Raw genomic sequence first — 21,777 nt, forward strand, 5'->3', positions numbered from 1 at the left:
TCTCCTGCGTTATCTGCCTTGCAGGCAGATTCTTTACTGCTGAGCCACCGTCGATGTCCATTATAAATACTACATGTAGTCAGTCATTCAAGCAACATGTCCAGAGCAGGGTTTGCCACATCTGAATAAGTATATATTTCTGTTCCCTTTACTTAAAACCTGGCAGCCTTTGCATTCAAAGAGAATGATTGACAAAATAATTCACTTGCTCATTTTTTCAGCAGCTATTGATGAACACCCTACTAAGTGTAGGGCTTATGTTTCTGCATTGAATGCAGCAAACATTATGCTATAATATTTTGTAAACTGTAGGAAAGAGATGGATGTGGTAGAGTAGGACCCCAGAAGGCCAAGAAGGGCTTTCCAGGCTGAGAAGAATCTGATCTGGGTGTTGAAGAATGAATGGGAGTTATTCAGAAAGCAGGGGAAGAAAGAAAGCCTTTTAGTCAAGGTCGACGAGGGCTTCCTAGGTGGTGCTAGTAGTAAAGAACCATCTGCCAATGCAGAAGACATAAGAGAGATGGGTTTGATCCCTGGGTTGGGAAGACCCCCTGGAGGAGGGCATAGCAACCCACTCCATTATTCTTGCCAGGAAATCCCCATGGACAGAGGAGTCTGGTCGGCTACATCCAGAGGGTCGCAAAGAGTCGGACACGACTGAAGTGACTTAGCACACACACAGGGCTAGTAATAGAAAAAGTGTGAAAAATACAAATATTGGTTTATTTAACCACCTTGTTGGCCAGTCATTCCTAGGAAATTACCTCCCATTGCTTTCCTGTTCCTGCTAATTTTTGTGTAAGGTAAGGCAACATGACAAAAACAAAGAAAATTAAAACAAAAAAGCAACTGTAAAATGCCTTCTAATGCACTGAGTGCTATCTTTTTTCTGTATTATATTCTAATCATTATTAATGAGATTCCATCAAATTTTGTATTTTTATTTAATCATTTTGTTGTTTAGTCCCTAAGTCATGTCTGACTCTTTTGTGACCCCATGGACTGTAGCCTACCAGGCTCCTCTGTCCATGGGATTTTCCAGGCAAGAATACTGGAGTGGGTTGTCAATTCCTTCTCCAAGGGATCTTCCTGACCCAGAGATTGAAACCGGGTCTCCTGCATTGCAGGCAGAATCTTTTTTCTTTTTTTTTTTTCGCAGGCAGATTCTTTATGGCTGTGTCACTGTGTAAGCCCCAATTAACATTAATTATTGTTAAAAATTCTATGTCTCTATTTTTAATGTTTACTATTATTCATTTCATTTCAGTGACAATTGTTTGTAGATATTATGTTGTAAATGTTTAAACTTTAGCAAGGATAACTACCTTGAAGAACACATCAAAAAGTTGCTAGGTATGTAGGCTTTGAGTAAAATACCCAGGTTTGGATTACAGCACTGTTAACTATTACTTTTGTCATCATGGATTATTTATTTAAACTGCCCTGCCTTTTTTTGTTTGTTTTTGTTTTTGCTATTGTGTTTTCTCCCAGTAACTACTTCATGTTTATTTTTATGAAAATTAAATAGTTTGCATATATGACACTGAGCCTTTTGCCAAACTATTAATGGTGGCTATAATTACTAATATGTAAAGCCTATTTTTACATAAGTGCAAAAATATATGTAAATATATCAGATTGATGTGATTCTTAGCCAGGAACAAAAATGCTCATTTCTTATTTTACTCCAGTCTGATTATATCTGTATGATTGTGTCTATATGATTTCAATAGAATCACATAGAATTGCAGTGTTTTCAGATGTCATTTGTTTATTCAGTCAATTTGCTGAATGTGTGCCTTGTCCTAAGCACTTTCCTAGGCTCCTAAGAAGTTCGTGGTCTTGTAGGGAAAACAGATCAGTAAGCACGTGATGACGGTGAGATGTGAGAATGGCCCTCTGCCAACAAAGGCAACAAGGTTGTCCCACGACTCAGAACCCAGCACTCACAGTGGCCCACTGGACCCTGAAAGATGTGGCCTTGGCCCTTTCCTCCAACTTCTTCCACCAATCCTTACCCCATCTCCACCCTCTTCTTTCCCTTTCCCCCCACTCCACATGCTTTCTCCAGGTTCCCGTGCTCCTGTTTGTCTTGAGATCTATGCACACTCTCCTCTGCCAGGAACCCGTCACCCACCCATCATCACATGGTGCTTCCTTCTCATTGTCATCTCAGCTTCAGTGACATTTTCTCAGAGAGCTCCTGTACCATCCACCGACGGCCCTCAGTTGTCTCCACCCTTGCATCTTTATCATTTCCTTCTTAGGAATTTTAAGTCTGTAATTGTAGATCACCCCCCCAGGCTATGAGCTTGATGCAGAGGGGGAGCCTGTGTTCACCTCTGCCTACCCAACACCCAGTGATGTGGAATGTAGAAAGGGTTCTGTAAAATACATGGTTGATAGACAAAAATTAGGGACAGTGATACACAGGTGGGTTGAAACTCACCTAATAATTAAAAGTTCATCCTGGGCAGACTGTTCATAACACCACTATTTACAGTATTCAAGACGTGGAAGTAATGTAACTGCCCATCAACAGATGAATGGATAAACAAGATGTGATTATACACCACATGGAATGGAATGAGTAAAGGAATGTTATTCAGATATAAAAAATGAAATAATGCCATCTGTGGCAATGTTGGACCTAAAGATTATTATACTAAGGGAAGTAAGGCAGACTAAGAAAGACAAACATCATGATATTGCTTATATGTCGACTTCTTGGGTGGCTCAGTGATAAAGAATCCACCTGCCAATGCAGGAGACGTGGTTCGATCTCTGGGTTGGGAAGATCCCCTGGAGAAGGAAATGGCAGCCCACTCCAATATTCTTGCCTGGGAAATCCCATAGACAGAGGAGCCTGGCGGGCTACAGTCCACGGGGTCGAAAAGAGTCAGACATGGCTGAGCAACTGAAGGACAATGACATGTAAAATAGATAATCAACAAGGACCTACTGTATAGCATAGAGAACTATACTCAATATGTTGTAATAACCTATATATATACATATATGCATATATATATAGTATAGCATAGAGAACTATACTCAATATGTTGTAATAACCTATATATACACATATATGCATATATATATATTCACTTAGCTGTACACCTAAAACTAACACAACATTGTAAATCAACTTTGTTTCAATAAACATTTTTAAAAAAGAAACTCAAGATCACAGAGCTAGGAAGAGAGAGACCTGGGACTTCAAGTCAGACAGCATGACATCAAAGTCCACGCTTTGAAATAGTGCATGCACTGCCTGTATGAGGCAGAGAACCCTGTGGAGTTTGAAGTTACACATGAGTTCAAATCCCTACTCCAGCTCTTACTAATTGTGTGGCCTTGGGCAAAACAGTTAATCATCCTGAGCCTGCTTCTCATTTAGGAGATAGGAACGCAATGATGTCTACCTTGCAGGGGGTTATGACATCTAAGGAAGGCAGCATGTGCAGTGGGTAGATGCTAGCCTTGTAGCTGATACTCACGGCTGCTGCTGCTGCTAAGTCGCTTCAGTTGTGTCTGACTCTGTGAGACCCCATAAATGGCAGCCCACCAGGCTCCCTCCATCACTGGGATTCTCCAGGCAAGAATACTGGAGTCGGTTGCCATTTCCTTCTCCACTGATACTCACTAGAAGATAACTAACGTGACTACACACAGCCAATCTAAAATCCACTCCTGGGTCCTGACGTGGTTGAGGTTTTACAAGCCTTGATGGCTTGTAATTGAGAAATATGCATCTGTGACAGGTAATCAATATGCTCATTTGGCAGCCAGGTTCCAGATGAAATAAAGCTAAACGATGATGCAATTAGAATATACAAACAAATCCCCCGAAGAAGCCAAACAGACTTGACTGCCTTCTCCATCCTAATCATGTCCTCGTGTTCAGAATGCATCTGGAAAGCATTTTTTCTTGATGAATCTGGATCCGGCTGCCTAAAGAAGGTTTCTTTCACTCATTGACTGCTTCCTTAATGCACTCTCTTCTAGGAGCTCGATGTCCCCGTGCCCAAGGGTAGACAGCACACAGGTCCGACTCCCTAAGTGTGAAGGACGTGTCACACACCTCGCTGACAGCCAGCCTCCCCTGAAATACACTTCGCCGCTTCTTTTCTCCTTGTCAGACAGAATGACAATGGCTGGCGATTTTCATGGGGAGACAGTCCAGGAGGCAGGGTCCCAGCAGTCTCTGGCTAATCTTTCTAAAACAAATCTTGCTCCTCTCTTTTGCTGGAGTCTGTGAATTCCTAAACAACAAGGCTGTGTTTACGGTCACCCTCACGCTAACCTTCTCTACTTTCTCTTCTGATATTCAAAACTGCAGCTTATAAACTTGACAGTACAACCTAACTAGCATATCCAGTGAGCATAAATCATAACATCAGTGTCCGGCTCTTTGCAACCCCAAGAACTGTAGCCTGCCAGGCTCCTTTGTCCCTGGAATTCTCTAGGCCAGAATACTGGAGTGGGTAGCCATTCCCTTCTCCGGGGGATCTTCCCAACTCAGGGATCAAATCCAGGTCTCCCACATTGCAGGCAGATTCTTTTCTGTCTGAGCCCAGGGAAGACCCAGCTAGCTTTTTAGTCACTCGTGATTCAAGAGATCCCCTACTTATTAGCTCTGCATCTTGAGCAAGTAATGTTAGTTTGTGCCTCAGTTTCCTCATTTATTGAAGGAAGGTGATGATTGTACCTGGCATTTGGTTTGAAGCGAAAGATGAAGTGAGATGATATATGTAAAGTTCCCACATCACTGCTGGCACTTAAAACACTCACAGTGCATACTGGTTATGGTTATTATTGCCACCCTAAATTTTGAGTCACATCTTAGAAATGAGGCTAATTTAGGTCAGTTACTTGGTCTGGACAATACTTTTCTGGATATTGCAAAGAACATGGGCTTTAGACAGATGAACTTGGCTTCAAATTTTGACTTTTCCATTTCTATGTGGCCTTAGGTAAGTTCCCTATCCTCTTTGAGCTTCTGTATTCTTATTTATAAGCTCTGTGAAGAATGTATGTAAATATAAACATCTCCCCCTAAACTTATAAGTATGTTAGAATTCACAATAGTTACATATTTATGAAGATTCTTGACCAGCCTGCTCTAAGACTGCTTCCAAGGAGCCAGTGAAAGGACCAGTAAACAGGAAAGTGTCTTCCAGTATCATCTTGTCTAATGCATTCATTTTACAGAGAAAAAAGACTCCAAGGTTCAAGGAAGTTAAGTAACTCATCTAAGTGACATGGCTAGTAAAAGTCTGACCCCAGACAAATAACTCAGTTTACTTACAGTGATTAATATTCTGTCCCAGTTGGTCAGAGCAAAACAGAGGAACAAAGTAAGCAAAAGAGTGAATTCAGATCAAAAATAAAGGTTGAAGGAAACAAGAGAAGAGGAGAGAAGGTTAACGAAGGAAAGTGAGGGGAAGGGAAGAGAGAAAAATCACGTGTCTGACATCACTTGGGGCATATGCCAGTCCTGTGATGCAGAGAGTCTCCTAGTGGCCAAGCCAGTATGAAGGGGTGGCGAAGGCGGCGAGTCTGAGAGATCCCATGGACTCAAATCCCAGCTCTACAACCTAGGAGCTGTGCAGTCTGAACAGAGGGGCTTAACACTTCCATGCTTCAGCTTTCTGACAGCACCTCCTGTGGTTGTTGTGAGGACCAAAGAAATCATTGACATAAAATCATTAGTACAGGACCTAGAGCATAAGGAACATTCAATCCATTGAGCTGTTCTTATTAGTAAACGTGAAGTTGACATCCTCTCCTTTTTGCTCACTTTTATTCTGAAGTCATTCAGTTTTGTTTCCAGTTAAATAACATGGAGCAAACACTGATAAGGTGTTGGAGGTACTTATAAGAGAAGCAAAAGGCTGCACGGGAGGGGACTGTAATGGAAAGGAGCTCTAGTGTATATGTAATGTCTGCTGCATGCAAGGCAATGTGCAGCTGCTTTGCACATCCACTTAATCCTTATCTAAGGCCTATGGGGCAGGTATTATCACCTGCATTTTACAGATGAAGAAAGTGAAACTCCAAGTCATTAAATCATTTGGCCAAGGCATTTCTGACATAGAACAATTCTTTCCTCTCTTTTCCAAGATACAGCGATTGCCTGCCAGGAATTCATAAAATATGTCTAAAAGAACCAGCCTATATTTCAAAATATCTTTAGAAGAAAGATCAAAGAAAACACCTATTACTGGTTTACTTAGCTTTTAGGCAGACTATCACTGTTAGTTGTTTTGACCATTCCCGTGAAGAACTTTCCTGCATTTCCCATTACTTTACTTCCTTTTATAAACTGTGAATTACTAGGTTTAAAAACAGGCAGTCTCTGAGTTTACATATTTTTCTTTTTTTTTTTAATCCTAGGATAAACACTATGGCTGCTCACAAGAAAATTTGAGTTATAATGTTCTTGGACACCAATGGGAATGTCTAATTAAGGTAAAAAATCATATACATATATATATGATTAAGTTTTCTTATACTTACTCCAAGTTTGTGTTTGAAGGAGTCTTTTGGTGGTTGGAGGGAGGTGGAGAGCAATGACTGTTGTATCATTTTTTGTTATATTTCTCTTGAGCAAAAGCTTGTAGATTAGAAATGGCATTCTCAACAGACATTTTTTTCAGGAAGGTGCATCACGATTGGTACAGGTGACTCATGTTAAATGTGCAGATCCCTTTGGCTTGAATGGGTTGATTTTCTTCTTTGTGAAGCATTGTTTTTAATCTGTGGAGCCAGCCAAAGGAGAAGCCTTTATTTGCAATGCATAGTTTGAATTTCTGACACTTAGAAAATTCTTATAAATCAGAGTTCCTCTGTTTAAGTTAATTGAAATAGTTTTCATTGAACATAGGATGGGCTATGTTTAAGTGAACTTATGTAAATTGTTTGGTATATGGAGGAAAAACCGTCTCCTCTACCCTCTTAGGTATAGTGCTTGGGACTTGCAATTTAAACCGACAGAAAAAAACAGACGAACAGGAGAAAAATTTGGTGTACACATTCAATCAGTATACACATGGATAATTAATTCAAAGAAGTGATTTTTATTTTGGGCTTCTATACTCAACTTCATAGGAAAGGCTTCTATGGGAAGACCAAATAAGTTTCCTTAAGAAAAAAAAAAATGTGTTCTTTTAGGAGAACAAATGGGGGATAAGAAAGTCTGTGATAATGTTTGCCTATACAGGTGTAAGTGGTATTTCCATCTTCTTTGGGGTCGTAGAACTCCCCAGGAAAGGAGATTTATGGTAGGTTTACTCTTGGGCTCTCTCCTGGAAGCAGACACACCCTAAAGAGGGAATTGATGGAAATCCTCATTTTCAGACATTTTGCTTTATTCTGATTTTTCCCTTTTTCTGTTAGGTAAGGAAAGCTGTAAGAAGGCTTTTTTCTGAATCTTTTAAATCTCAAATGTCTTCAGCTTAAAATAATCTCTATAGCAACTTTGGTATTCCTAGTGGGTCCCCTTACAATTTATCAGAAGATATTCCTTTGTTGGTCTTTTATTCTGTTAACCTTTTATAGTCTGTGACCTTTTTGGCTTAGGATGGTCAGTATTTTGTATGGTATATTTGAAAATACAATATCCTATTGTAACAGGAGCTCATGAAGATTATTGGGTGTTCTCTGATTTTTCATATTTCAGCTTTTGATTTAGACTACAACTTATATCTAAGAAAGACAATTCCAAATGAGAGTTTGTTTTATGTCCCTGTAATCTTTCAGATTACAGAGGAGAGAGAAATACTTAAGTGACATGAGCTGATGGGGAATTATTTTTAAAAATCTTGAAAAATAAGGTAAAAGAAGAAACCATCTGAACAATAACATAATCAGACTTTATGAAAAATGAGAACATTCAGCATATAATTGTGAACCAAAGTTAGAGCCAGAACACTTCATCTTGCCAAACCTGCATAACCACTGGGGACTAGCTTGGACTGTGACAAGTTATCTGCACTTGTTATGGAGAGGAGTCTTACCCTCCACTCCCACTCCTATAGCAGCCTCTGCTGCTGTCTGTTTTGTAGCTTTGGTGCCATGCTGAAGTGCACCATCCATCAGACTTTGCATTGCTGATTCTGTTGCATTGCAATGTCTTTTAGGAATACCACATTGGCAGAATTCCCTTGGTTTACATGTGAGGATCTGACTCAAACCTATGTGTACTAATCTAATAGAAACTCTTCCACTGAATAGGAAAACACAAAACTCAGGCCTGGAAGAATAAAGGCAAGTTACCACTTTATACCATAAGGAGCAACATAAGAGACCAATTAAGAAAAAGGAGGGCTATTCGTGAAGGAACAAAAAGGAGATGCTTAAGAAGAGAATGGTCCAGGGAGTGTGCAATATAGGCAGGCCTGTGCTTTCTCTAGGATTAACTTCAAGAAGAGACCCTGGCATTCTTTGGGGGAGCATGGAAGGAACAATGAGATGTCCTTTTCTACAAATCAGAGGTCCATAGTCAGTGAGTAGCCATGAAGACAACTTCAGTTAGACCCATGAGTCACCCAAAGGATCAGAGAGAGGCCCACAATAAAGGAGGCTTGAAGGGGAAACCCAAGACAGAGAATGAGTCAGAACTTGATGAAAGTTACCCTGCTCCTGTCTCTTCTCCTTCTACCCGAACTTCAAAGGCCATGGAGCATTTTAAGAGGGCAAATACTGCTGTTTCTCCTCTTGTTCTAAAGTATTCCTCTGTAAAAATTGAATAATACCAGACATTTTCTTTCACATAAAAAATAAATTAATGCAAATACCGTTTTCTCATTTCAAAACTTTCCTCCCGCTCTTTCTCTTGAAACTTTGGGACCTGCTCTTACTCAGCCTTTCCTATGCACCTGCCAGTGACCAAATTAATGAAAATTTGCAAATGATGTCAATGGAAAGACTCTGAAATAGGTGGACATGCTTAGGTCATGATGTCTTTTTTTTTTTTAAATAGATTTGTTTTACCTTGTCCTGTTTTTTTTTGTTGCATTTATACATAGCAATCTAGTCATATTTTGTGCTCATAAAAGCCATACCTGGTTCAGATGGGGGGGTTAACTGTGTCTCTGCCTTGGGGCTGTGTAGCAATCATGGTATTCTGTGATTTCCAGGTGTTCTGCCACCTGGACGATGTATAGAACCAGGGTCATAATTTCCATATGTGACTCCCACCTGTAGATACAATATTTGTTATTGTTGATTGTATTTTCCAGAGCATCTTTCTATAGCACTTTATTCAGAGCTCTCACATGCCAAGGGTTATATTTGCCTAGGTTTACCAGATGGGGAGCTGAAGCTTGCGAGGTGATAGCCAACAGGCAGCCAAGCCCACTGAGACATGGTGTGAACTCAAGGGGATGCCAACTCGATGAGTTGGCAAGGATGCTCAGCAGGTGACTCTCCTTTAGGAGGAAACTGTCCCCAGCCAGAGGGTAAATGAATAACCTGATGCTTCTCTTACAAATCAGAGGCTGAAAACACTTTGTAACCAGTTGACTAGGTCTAGAAAAGAAACCAGACAGTTGGTCAAAGCCATTTATTAAGTATTAATAAAGGCCACGTGCCTTAAGAATTAAGCCAGCTGAGATGAAAAGTCTCCAAGCTGATCTTTTGAATCAGAAAGAGCCAGTTTATGGGAGAAAGGCCCCAAGATGTGATTTATGTCAAGAAGACTTCAAATGAATGGACGTGGGTAAGAGTTCTCCACCACAGATATCTGAATGAGAAACCTATGTCTGATTTCATGGAACCACCTTGTCTAGAAGATTAATGCTGGAAAGCAGATTTCCCAAAGGCAGAATAGAGAGAGAGATGTTATCTTGGTAATCAAATTGCAGAGCTCAAGACAACATCCTTGAGAGATAGTCAGGTATTCAACAATATAAACCAAATAAGACCCTAAGTCTAAAGGGCAAGACTGACCTTTAGAAGCAGAAAGAGGAGGCAGAACCCAGAGTCAGAAACGGGATGTCTAACACTTATGGAGCACTTACCATTTAAGTACCACACACTGATCAGTATTTACAAATTAGCTCATTTAAATGAGAATGATACTAACAAGCATCCCCATCCTGCATCTGAGAAAACTGAGGCACAGAGAGCTCAAGTCACTTTCCCAAGGTCACACAGCTAGAAAGCTGTGAAGGTGGGATTTGGAGTCGGGTAGAATATGGCTCTAGAAACCATTTTCACAATGGTGGTACTATATAGTGCCCGTGCAGTTTCAAAGGAATGGGTTCGAACAAATAAGGAGAACCTAGAATGATTCGCTCAAATAAAGTCAAGTCCTTAGCTTGCCTCTCTGGTTGTGTGTGTGTGTAAGGAAGGCTTGATGGCAGAAGAAGGATACAGGAAATCAGCCGGGGGTTCGGAATTCTTGGGCAACGATCCCTTGCCAATTTGGCACTTATCGTAGTCCTGAGTATCAGATGCCCTCTCTGAAGATGCCTGCCTTATTTGCACTTTCTGTCACTGGAGTATCTGTCAGGCAATGTGTCTGGGAGTCATTCCCAGCAGACACATTCGAGGGTAGCATCTACATGGTTCAGACAAGCTGAGCCGCATCCCCTTCCTATCTGCCAACATCAGGGTGTTCTCGGCGCCAGGCTGGGGCTAGCTCCATGGCCCCGTAGCCGGCAAACAGAAGCCAGGATTCAATCACCTCCAAGCCGGCGCCAAGTGTCCCCGACCTTCAGTCGCATTTCCTGGCCTTGTCTGAGGGCAGGGTGGGCGGAGGTGAGCCCCCTCTCGCCTTTATGAAACAGAAGGCCTCCCAGAGTTCTCTGGCCTGGTTCCCGGGAGACTAAAACGTGTTAAAGGAGTCTTTGCAATTCTTGTCCTGGAAGAAAAGGCCTCTAGAATTGTGACCTGTGGGCAAAATCCTGAAGTCAGACTAGGGAAATAAGACTGACTGACCACTCCCTCCTCACCAAGGCTGACTACATAAAGAACCAAATAGCCCCCTTTCCCCCTGCCAGCTGCCACCCCTTCCCTCCTCTGCATTCAAGGAGGCAATCCTCTTCCCCGGGAATCATCAGGAAAGCACTGGCTGACAGGTTGTGTGATTGCTTTTGATCCCCTTGGTCACATTGTGTAACATCTTAACTCCTAACCTAATCCGATGGATGCAGCTTGACAGGGCGTAGCAGGGGTGCTGGCCCAGCTTCCCGCAGCTCTGCTTAGGACCCCGCCTCCTGCAGGCTGCTGCAGACTCCTCACCACAGTCACAGCACTTCGGGGCAGGTTTCTCGCTCAAAATAGACACAAGGGCAGCAGCCTGTCCCTAACCATAGGATTAGGTCCTGCCAAATTCCTGTGGCCTTTCCTGATGCCTTATGTCAACGAGGTTCACGATCTTAAGTCAGTATAAGAAGAATAAGTAGTGTGTAGAGGGCTGAGGTTGTAGAGGCTCTCAGAAACACATTGTATGCAATCAAATCATTAAATAAAAAAAAAAAAAAACGGCCATGTCAATGACATCTTAATTATCTTCAGTTTAAAATGGGAGGATCAAACGAGTTGATTGAATGTATCATGTCTTCCACAGGAGCAACTTTTAGCTTTGTTTTATCCACTTTTTGAATGTATCATGTCTTCCACAGGAGCAACTTTTAGCTTATGTGTTTGTTTTATCCATTGTGGGCAAGAGCATACAAAGAGGAATTTAGTCTTTCTGTGTCAGTACTCCATCTAGATATCCAGGGTCCTTCTGATTTTATAGCTCAGAGATGATTATGTTGACCTCCTGAGTCCAATACTTGCCCAAGATACAGGTTCAAATCATGTGCTGTCAACTTCTTGACATCATCCCTCAGTACTTTCCTCCTGCCCCTTGAAGGTATAGCAGGGTAGGTTACTTTCAATTTCCTTTTTTTCTCTCAACACTTATTTGAAAAAGCCATCATTCTTATTCTGCCTCGAAGTGAACTCTAGCTCTGTAATCTAGCCCAGCCCCCAGTGACTTCCCTACAGCTCTGGAGTTGTGGGGACCTCGCTTTGAGCCCTTCTCTGACATTTACTAGCTGTGAATTCTTGGGCGGTTTACTTAACCGCAGATTGCCTCAGTTCTAGAATCTGAAAACAGGGGAAATACGACTTTAGTTCTGTTGGGTGGTTGTAAGAATTAAGTGACAGTATATACAAAGTTCTTAGCAAAATGTCAGACACGCAGACTCTGCTCAGAGATCATCCTGTTTAGGAGTCGCGGTCGCTGCGAAGCCAGGCATGGGCTTTGGAAGGAGACTTGTCCACTTTGATTTCTGGACATACTATTCACTACCCACAAGACTTTGAGGAAAGATACTTCTCTAAACCTTGCTTTCCTCAACTATAATAGGAGGCTAATAGTACAGTAAGTCCTGCCCTAACAGGATAAGTGGGACATGAAAATTCAATCACATAAAACAAGGGGCTGCATTTTTGAAATTACGGGGGAAGAGCCTTTTTTGTCAGCTGGCCAGAAGGGTGGAGGGTTCATCTGGGCAATTTTAACCCGTCAGGCTTCTGATGTGATTTGGCACCCTCTGGTGGCTGGCATCATCCCCTGTAGCTGAAATATTGATGGGGGCTCTTTCACTTTCACTGTCCATGTGGCCTGTCTTGGGTCAGCTTGTTGATCCAGGAGAATGTTGCAGCTTCAGGGATCCATCAACTAGTTTCAGAACAAGGCTGACTGACATTTCATTGCCCAATCTTACCTCCATATGCAGAAAATAAAAACTTTATCTGACCCCCGTGTCTGTCTAAAAATGGGGTTGGGCAGAGAATGAGAGCTAATAACCAGTCTTATTATATGAAATTGTGTTACCATGGGGTATTTTTGTCATGAAATTATGCTGTATCTATCTTTAAATTTTTGCAGAGTTACATGAGATTAAAATATGTGTCAGTCTATATGAGCTGCTATAACAAAATACTGCAGACTGGGTAGCTTATAAACAACAGGATTTGAATTCTCACAGATTCAAAGAATGGGAAGTCCGGGATCAGGGTGCCAACATGCTTGGATGAGGGCCATCTTGCTGGTTCATAACTGGCACCTTTTCTGTGTCCAGACAGATAAAAGTAGGCTAGTGCTCGCCCTGGAGCCTCTTTCATAAGACACTAATTCCTTTCACGAAGGTTCTACACCATGACTTAATGCACCTCCCAAAGCTCCACAACTATCACCATCATGTTTGGTAGTTATGATTTCAGCATCTGAATTTGGGAGGACACAAACATTTAGACCATAGCCTGCCCTTAATACAGGTTTCCCTTGTGGCCCAGATGGTAAAGAATCTGCCTGCAAAGCAGGAGACCCAGGTTTGATCCCTGGGTTGGGAAGATCCCCTGGAGAAGGGAATGGCAACCCCCTCCAGTCTTCTTGCCTGGGAGATCCCATAGACAGAGGAACCTGGCAGGCTACAGTCCATGGGGTCTTAGAGAGTCAGACACGTCTGAGCGACTAATACAATATATGCCTTTAATACAGTTCCTGACACATTCTTAATAAATCATAAGAAAATTTATTATTGACAAGTATATAACATATAACTTAAAACAGAGGTTCTTGAAGTTTTTTAGAAAGTATAAAGGAGTAAATTGACATTGTGTTTAATAAGAACTCCAAGCTGGGAAGAGATTACTGCAATTCTATAATAGAAGTCATGAAATTTACCACCTAAAATAAATACATCTACAGCCCATGAAGCAGATTTGAATTGAATACATATGATGAACCCATAGATGCATTGCTTCATCAGGCTAACAGGATGGACACTTCTCAGACCTTCGAAACCTAAGCTTGTGTGCCTCCTTGTTACACATTTAATGTTTGATGTTCACTTTAATAGAATTTCGCCTGGAGAGAACTGTGTGATTTCCCATGCGTCTCTATACCCAGCATGAGCCCTGACTGGCAGACAAGAAGGGGACCTAGGACTACGGGGAGGATATCGCTTATCATGACCTGTAAAATTTGTCTTCATCAGAAGGGGCTGGTACTGTCCTGAGTTGCCTGGGACACATTTTTTACTCAAAGGACAACCATTATATGTTGCTCTTTAAATTCTTTTTTGAATAATAATTTTAATTCCACTGCATAGCATTGTGCCATGTTCCATGCTAGGTTCTAGAGGCAGAAAGTAGGAAACAGGGCTGGTCCCTAATTGTAAAGAGTTTGTGGTCTTAATGGGAAAAAAAAAAGTAAACAGACAGGTAGGGAAACAATAATAATACCGAGCAGACCGCAGGTTGGAGGGTAAAGAGCTTAGAGTCAGAGAAACCCGCATAAATGTTTGCAGCACTCTCAATGAGACGAGGGAGAAGGGAGGTAGATACGGGCAGTGGCAGCAGAAAGGGAGAGAAGAGGATAAAGAAAGGGGATATTTAAGCTGGGAGCACAGGGAAATGTCAGTAAGGGGACAGCTAAGAAACTCAGAAAATCAAGGCTCTCCTTTCCCAAAGAATAGCTTCAAATTTTCCATATCAAATGGCGGCATTTCTCCTACTGTCAGATCAATTTCCAAGGAGTTTAAGCCCCTGGTAGTTCATGTCAGCACCTTTTAAAGCATCTGTGGTGATCAGTTGCCTGATCATTAAGAAACAAGCTACTGATTGAATGCATTTGTTTGTGTTTTTTTTTTTTTCCTTCATATCGTTTTATTTCTTTCCTTTTTGGCCTCAAAGTGCTTTCGAAGTTAGAAGGAAGCTGTGAGTCATATGCTGCTTAGCTAGGGAGGCTGGAGGTGGGTGGTGCCATTACCAGCTGATAGAAAATCAGGTTATAAGTCTTGTTTCCCAGTGTCTCCATGATGTGACATTAGGAGATGATGACTGCGATTATGGGGAGACATTTGTTCCAATGATGTTCATAAATACACTTTGTTAGGCAGTTATGTCGAATTGTCTGCTTTTCCCTCCCTCTCTGGGAGCCGTCTGCTTCTCAGTGGCTTGATTTCTCTCTCTGAAATAGGACTGTGCTAACCGAGAATCCGGAAGTCAAGTGTGAGATATGGAATATTAAATCTACCAGTGCTATTTGTGTAGGAAGGAAAGGCAAATGCAAGTGGAGAGGGAGGGAGCCCGAAGGGAATCCTAAGCCTGTAAGACAGCCTTTGCTTTTCAGTTGAACACTGGGCCTGGCAGAGAGAGAAGGGGCCATTCTAGGCTGGCAGAATAGAGAATTGGTCCTTGAAGGATTGACAAGAATCTTTCCTTCCAGGGGTAGGTTCCTGTATTTTGGATCAGTCGAGATAGTGGATTCATGCTTGTTGGGGCTCACAAAGAGCTGTGGAGAAGAAAACCAGTGAGATTAATGATCCTGGCTGTGAGGTTCTAGATGCTCTGAGCTTCACTTTATTTGTGAGATGAGACTGCCATTAGTCCCGCAAAAGATTGCTAGAAGATAAAATCACGTGGAGCGTTTCTAGCCTGCAAACTTCAGGCATTAACTAACCTGGATCACAGGATGTCAGCTTCCTTCCACACGTCTGTCCTCCTCTCTGTGAAGGCATGGTGCACGAGAGATGGGGTTCTGTCACAGTGCAAACAAGCCCCATAGTGAAACCTACTTAATTCACTGAAGCACACCTAGGTGGGTACAGGAGTCCCGAGGGATCTTGTTAAAATTCAGATTCTTACTTAGTAGCTCTTCAGTGTGGCCTGAGAGTCTGCATTTCTAACTAGCTCCCAGGTGATAGCAATGTTGGTGGTTCCTGGACCATACATTCGTATTAAGAACTGGCTCAAACTGGCTAACCATATGGCACAGGCAAGAGGACAAGGAGAAAAGTCTCCTGCTGCTGAGTCTGGCCTTAAAGGAGAGCTGGGCCATTAAGGACACAGTGTCCAGAGGCCATTTCCAGCCAAACCAGGTGTGGTGTGCACAGAAAAGGAAATCCCATGCTTCCGTGAGGCATGGTTGATGTCAGACTCAATATGAGCTTCAAGCGGGAAAACCTGTGTAACCATCTCTATGTGCAAAATCTCAGCGGCTACTGATTGCCCTTACATTAAAGTTCAAATTCCTCAGCATATACTTATTCTGAAGATGGAAGCAATCCCGTGTTGTATGTCTTTCTCTCTGTAACTGAGAGACCTTTGAGAGCTGAATCTCTGTTTTTAAATCATCACCATTTTCTTGGAACTTAGTTGTGGCAGTCAACTCAGAAAATTCTCCTGAAGTGAGACTGAAGGGTGGTGATAACAAATGGGATGGGATGCTTACAGCCGCTCTGGGCAACCACCGGGGAACAGGAAGGGACTTTAACCAAGACTAGATCAGGGAGGACCCTTCTCTGAGAAGAGGGTTATGCACCAAGCAAGGAAAATCTGCCTGCATACGGTGTGACATGGGTTGTGGGGTGAGGAGGGATCCAAGTCTTGTAGATGAACTCATCCCTGGGTAGAGAAGAGAGAAGCGACACTGTAATTTTCAGAAATGCTGGTTCTAGGTACCACGGCTGAGCCTTCTTTAACGATTCAGCTTCTTTAAGAAAATATATCCTTTGCCCTCCCCCAGGCCCTACCCTCATTTAGGGAAGCATAGTAAGTAGTTAAGATCAGCGTTGAATTCTTGAGATTCTGCTTAGCATTTAGAGCAGGAAGAAATAAACTTGACTTTTATCCACTTATGGAAAATTTGCATTAAAACAAAAAAAAGAAGAGAAGAGATTCTCCCTCTTCTGTATGAAGTCCACTCTCTCTGAGCCCAAGACTCATCTCCTCTGTCCTGCTTTCTCCAAGACCATTGTCCATGGCTAGTTTTCCAGATGTACAAACTCAGTCTCTTTGTTCCCCAGCTAGTTGGAAAAGCAACAGCCACTTTCTATAGATAAGGCTTTACCTGAGGTGCTTTGCCAGCATTATTTTGTTTAAGCAGTTCATGTTAGCAATTGATGGAAAACATTTGTATTCCAACAAGGTCAGAAAATGGACTCTAGACATGAATCCGTGCCTTATCATGTATGAGCAATGAAAAGTGGGGACTTAGACTCTCTGTGCATCGTACAGAAATATTGCTATGGTTTATGTCTAGGAGTGTTCTGCCTGTGTTTTCCTCTAGGAATTTTATGATATCTGATCTTACATTTAGATAAAAGACCTATATGTGGCACTATAATTTTTTTAAAAATTTTATTCTTTTACATGTAGCTGTCCATATCATTTATACCAGTATCATACTCTTTATCACCATTGCTTTATAGTGCAGTCTGAGGTCAGGGAGCATGGTTCCTCCAGTTCTTTTCCTCTGTCTCAAGATTGTTTTGATTATTCAGGATGCTCTTTGTTTCTGTACTAATTTTAAAATTATTTTTTCTAGTTCTGTGAAAAATGTCCTTGGTATTTTGATAGGGGTTGCATTGAATCAGTAGATTGCCTTGGGTAGTATGGCCATTTTAACAGCATCAGTTCTTGCAGTCTGCGAACATGTTATATCTTTCCATATGTTTTTGTTGTCTTCTTTATTCTTTATTCAGTGTCTTTATTTCTTTATTCAGTGTCTAATTGTTTTCCAAGTGTAGGTCTTTTACCTCCCTAGGTAGGTTTATTTATAGCTTATCATTTCTTTCTTATTTCTTTTTCTGATCATTTGTTGTTACTATGTAGAAATGCAACAGATTTCTGCATATTAATTTTGTATTCTGCAAATTTACCAAATCAACTGATGAGCTCTAGTTGTTTTCTGGTGGTATCTAATTGTTGATTTTTATCTTATACACATGAATATTGGTACTTAGAAGGGGTAAGCCACTTGTCAAAAATCACTCTAAGGGTAAGCGGAAGTTCCCAGCATAAGCCTGGTTTCTGTTTTAGTTATTTGTCTTTTTAATAATGTTTTTTGTTACTGCTGCCAATTTTGTTTTACAAATGAAAGTTTTATCAGCCTTTTCTTAGATTTTGAAATCCAAACAAATCAAATCAAATTTAAATTATTGTTGGAATATTGATTAGAATTTTATAACATTTATACATTAAAATAAAAACTGGAAAACCTAATAACAGTTTTCTTGTTTATACACTCATCTCTTCCTTAAAACAAAATGCCTATTTACTTCCTTCATGCCAAGTAATATTCTGGGTACAATTGATAGAGAAATGAACAAGCTATAACCCATGCCCTCGAGCACTTTATCCATGTAAGGGGTAAACAGATACATAAATAAACATCTTATCATTGACTTTACTTACTATAGTCATTTATAGAAAATGTTTTATTAATTTAATTTAATTTTATTCTAACAAATATAATCTGACTTATAAAATGCCCTTGATGTATAGTCTGCACATAATAGAGATTCTCTTTTTATCTAAAATCTTTGGGGCCAGATATATCTTATAAAATTCAGAATTTTGAATGACAATATGTTGCATATCCTATATATTACATAACACCCCCAACAGAACCTTGGGAAGAAGCATATTAATAAAACATAGTCATATTTCTGCAACAGTACAGTCACCCTAAATGTCTTTATAGAAGTTCAAATCGGATTTTGCATCAAATGAGTAATGTAAAATGTTTAGTTTTCAGAGTATTTTGGATATCAGATTTGCAAGCAAAGCTTATAGGTCTTATAATGATTTTTTTTCTTTCTTTTAATATATATCAGTTTTACCTATTTGTTTGCTAATTGTAATAGCTAGACCTATTTAAGTAATATTAAATGAGGGTGGGCAGAGTGGATAAACTTGTTTTATTTTTAATTTAGAGATCTGTGTCTTGTGTCCACTAGTAAAGAATTACTTAGTTGAGAGTCTAAAATGGGAATGTTCATTATATTAAGAAGGAATTATTTTATTTTACCCTGAAAAATGAAAATGTTATTAAATTTCATCAAATGTATTTAGGGAATATTAAAATAATCATCTACCTTTATTTTTTTATTATCCTACTGATAAATTTCTATTGCATTTTTCAATTTTCTTATATTGAAACTGGGCTTATTCCTATTGGATTATTGAATCAGCAATATTAGATTGTTAAACTCTATTTTAAATTAGTTAATTTCCAAGTTTGAATCTATGTTCATGGTTTAGATGATTTTGTTTCCCTTTCATTTTTGCATAGTATCTTATCACCTTTGGGAATCAGGATCAAATCTGTCTTGTGGAATGAATTGGATAGTTTCTCTGTCTCCTTCTGTCTATAATAAATTATGATGAAAGTATTAGATATTTTTGAATGCTTGAATTAAATCACCATTAAATCTCTCTGGATCTAATGTGTTTTAGACAAACAGTTTTTAAAGAGATTTCTATGATTCTTCCTCAGTTATTAGTCTGTTCTTATTTTCTGGTTCTTCTGTACCTTTCTAAACTTGATTATTTCTTATTAGATTGAGAAGATTAGAAGTCAATGGAGGAGGTGTGTTTATCCTGCCCAGCTGTGAATGCATGTGTCTTTACATTGCAGAATGAATGAGGGTTTATCTTTTCTTTTTTAATTGTTTTTTTTTTAACTTGGGACTTCATTATCAAAGATATTTGATTTGGGTCCAGATGTTCATCAATTTATCTTTCACTGTGCTATCTCTGAAATTATGCTTTTAAAAACAGTTAGTTTCCCAGAAAATCACATCCAGAAAGAACATGAGAGATTATCTGGTCTTGTCTATTGATTTTAGAAATGAGAAAACAGAATTGTCAGCTGGTAAAATAATTTACAAAGTTAACGAGTCAGGAACAAAACAAAGCTCAACTTAGCTAATAGATTGTCTTTTTAAAATAAACATACATGTTTTATACACCATCATACATATATTTTCCTTCCTTACTGATGTCAGAACCACCACCCACTCCTGGCTTCCAAGTATTATGCCCTCCACACTGTGTGGATTGGTATCCAAGAGCATCATGTTATCCAGGGGCCTATTGGATATGGTTGCCAAGTTTCCAGGAATATGTCATCAAATCAATAAAGCTCTTAGACTTCACATACTACGGAATGAAAGATAAGAGCTATCCCAAGCACTATCAGTGATCCTTTATTCTCCCTTCAGTTTACATATACTCACTATGAAGCATTGCCCAAAACCCAACTGAGGGTGTTACTTATTTGTTTTATTATTCATATGAAAACTGTTGTTGTTGTTCAGTTGCTAAGTCATGTCTGGCACTTTGTGACCCCATGGACTACAGCATGCCAGACTTCTCTGACCTCCACTGTCTCCTGGAGTTTGCTTAAATATATGTCCATTGAGTCAGTGATGCTATTGAACCCTCTTCTCCTTTTGATTTCGGTCTTTCCCAGCATTGGAGTCTTTTCCAATGAGCCAGCTCTTCCCATCAAGTGGCCAAAATACTGGAGTGACCTTCAGCTTCAGCGTCAGTCCTTCCAATGAATGTTCATGGTTGATTTCCTTTACAATTGACTGATTTGATCTCCTTGCAGTCCAAGGGACTCTCAAGAGTCTTCTCCAGCACCACAATTCAAAAGCACTAATTCTCAGCACTCAACCTTCTTTATGGTCCAACTCACATCCCTACATGACTACTGCAAAAACCATAGTGTTGACTGTATGGCAAAATGATGTCTCTGCTTTTTAATATGCTGTCTAGGTTTGTCATAGCACTCCTTCCAAGGAGCAAAACATCTTTTAATTTCATGGCTGCAGTCATCATCTGCAGTGATTTTGGAGCCCAAGAAAATAAAATCTGTCACTGCTTCCACTTTTCCCTTTCTATTTGCCACGAAGTGATGGGACCAGATGCCATGATCTTAGTTTCTTGAATGTTGAGTTTCACGTCAGCTTTTTCATTCTTCTCTTTCACCCGCATCAAGAGGCTCTTTAGTTCCTCTTCACTTTCTGGCATTAGAGTGGTGTCATCTGCATATCTGAGGTTGTTGATATTTCTCCTGGCAATCTTGATTCCAGCTTTTGATTCATCCAGCGCGGCATTCCACATGATGTATGCAGCATAGAAGTTAAATAGGCAGGGTGACAATATACAGGCTTGTTGTACTTCTTTCCCAATTTGGAACCAGTCAGTGTCCCATGTCTGGTCCTAACTGTTGCTTCTTGACCTGCATACAGGCTTCTCAGGAGACAGGTAAGGTGATCCTATCTCTTTAGGAAATTTGTACAGTTTGTTGTGATCCACACAGTCAAAGGTTTTACCATAGTCAATGAAGCAAAAGTAGATGTTTCTCTGGAACTTGCTTGCTTTCTGCATGAGCCAATGAATATGAAAATTAGCAAAACTTTAAGCAGTGACTTGAAAGAGTGAGAAGTAGATTATACATAGGTAAAGATCAGTCACATTGATTTTTGGACTTTCCCTGGTGGCTTAGATAGTAAAGAATCTGCCTGCAATGCAGGAGACCCAGGTTCAATCCCTGAGTTGGGAAGAGCCTCTTTAGAAGGGAATAGTAATCCACTCCAGTATTCTTGCCTGGAGAATTCCAGGGACAGAGGGGTTTATGGACTACAGTCCACAGGGTTGCACAAGAGTCAGACATGACTCAGTGACTTACACACTTTTTTTAAAAGATCAATCCCATTGATTTTTGAAGATGGCTGTTTGTGTTCTACTGAATGATTAGTGCCTACCATTCTGCAGCTAAAACCTGCAAGATCATGCCACAGCCAAAGTAAATGTCAGTTTTGGTTCTCACCCTAATCTGTATTCATAGACATAAGCAGCACTTTACTACATGAACCTTCAGGTATAGAAAACCAGTTAATGAGTTAATCTGATTCTTCAAGAGCTTGACTTAATGAAACATATTATAATGGCATCCACCTGAGACTTGTTTAAAGA

General features: G+C 40.3%; 1 long non-coding RNA gene across 1 annotated transcript in view; it reads left to right on the top strand.

Moving 5' to 3' along the window:
- LOC139031729 (uncharacterized) overlaps nt 1–21,777 on the top strand; it is a 2,010,631-nt gene that overhangs the window by 1,590,150 nt on the left and 398,704 nt on the right. The window contains exon 7 of the long non-coding RNA XR_011484201.1: nt 6,400–6,474. This is a non-coding gene — a long non-coding RNA (uncharacterized lncRNA). The remainder of the gene's footprint in view (nt 1–6,399; nt 6,475–21,777) is intronic.

Source organism: Odocoileus virginianus, chromosome 28, assembly GCF_023699985.2.
Source record: "Odocoileus virginianus isolate 20LAN1187 ecotype Illinois chromosome 28, Ovbor_1.2, whole genome shotgun sequence".
Classification (NCBI taxonomy): domain Eukaryota; kingdom Metazoa; phylum Chordata; class Mammalia; order Artiodactyla; family Cervidae; genus Odocoileus; species Odocoileus virginianus.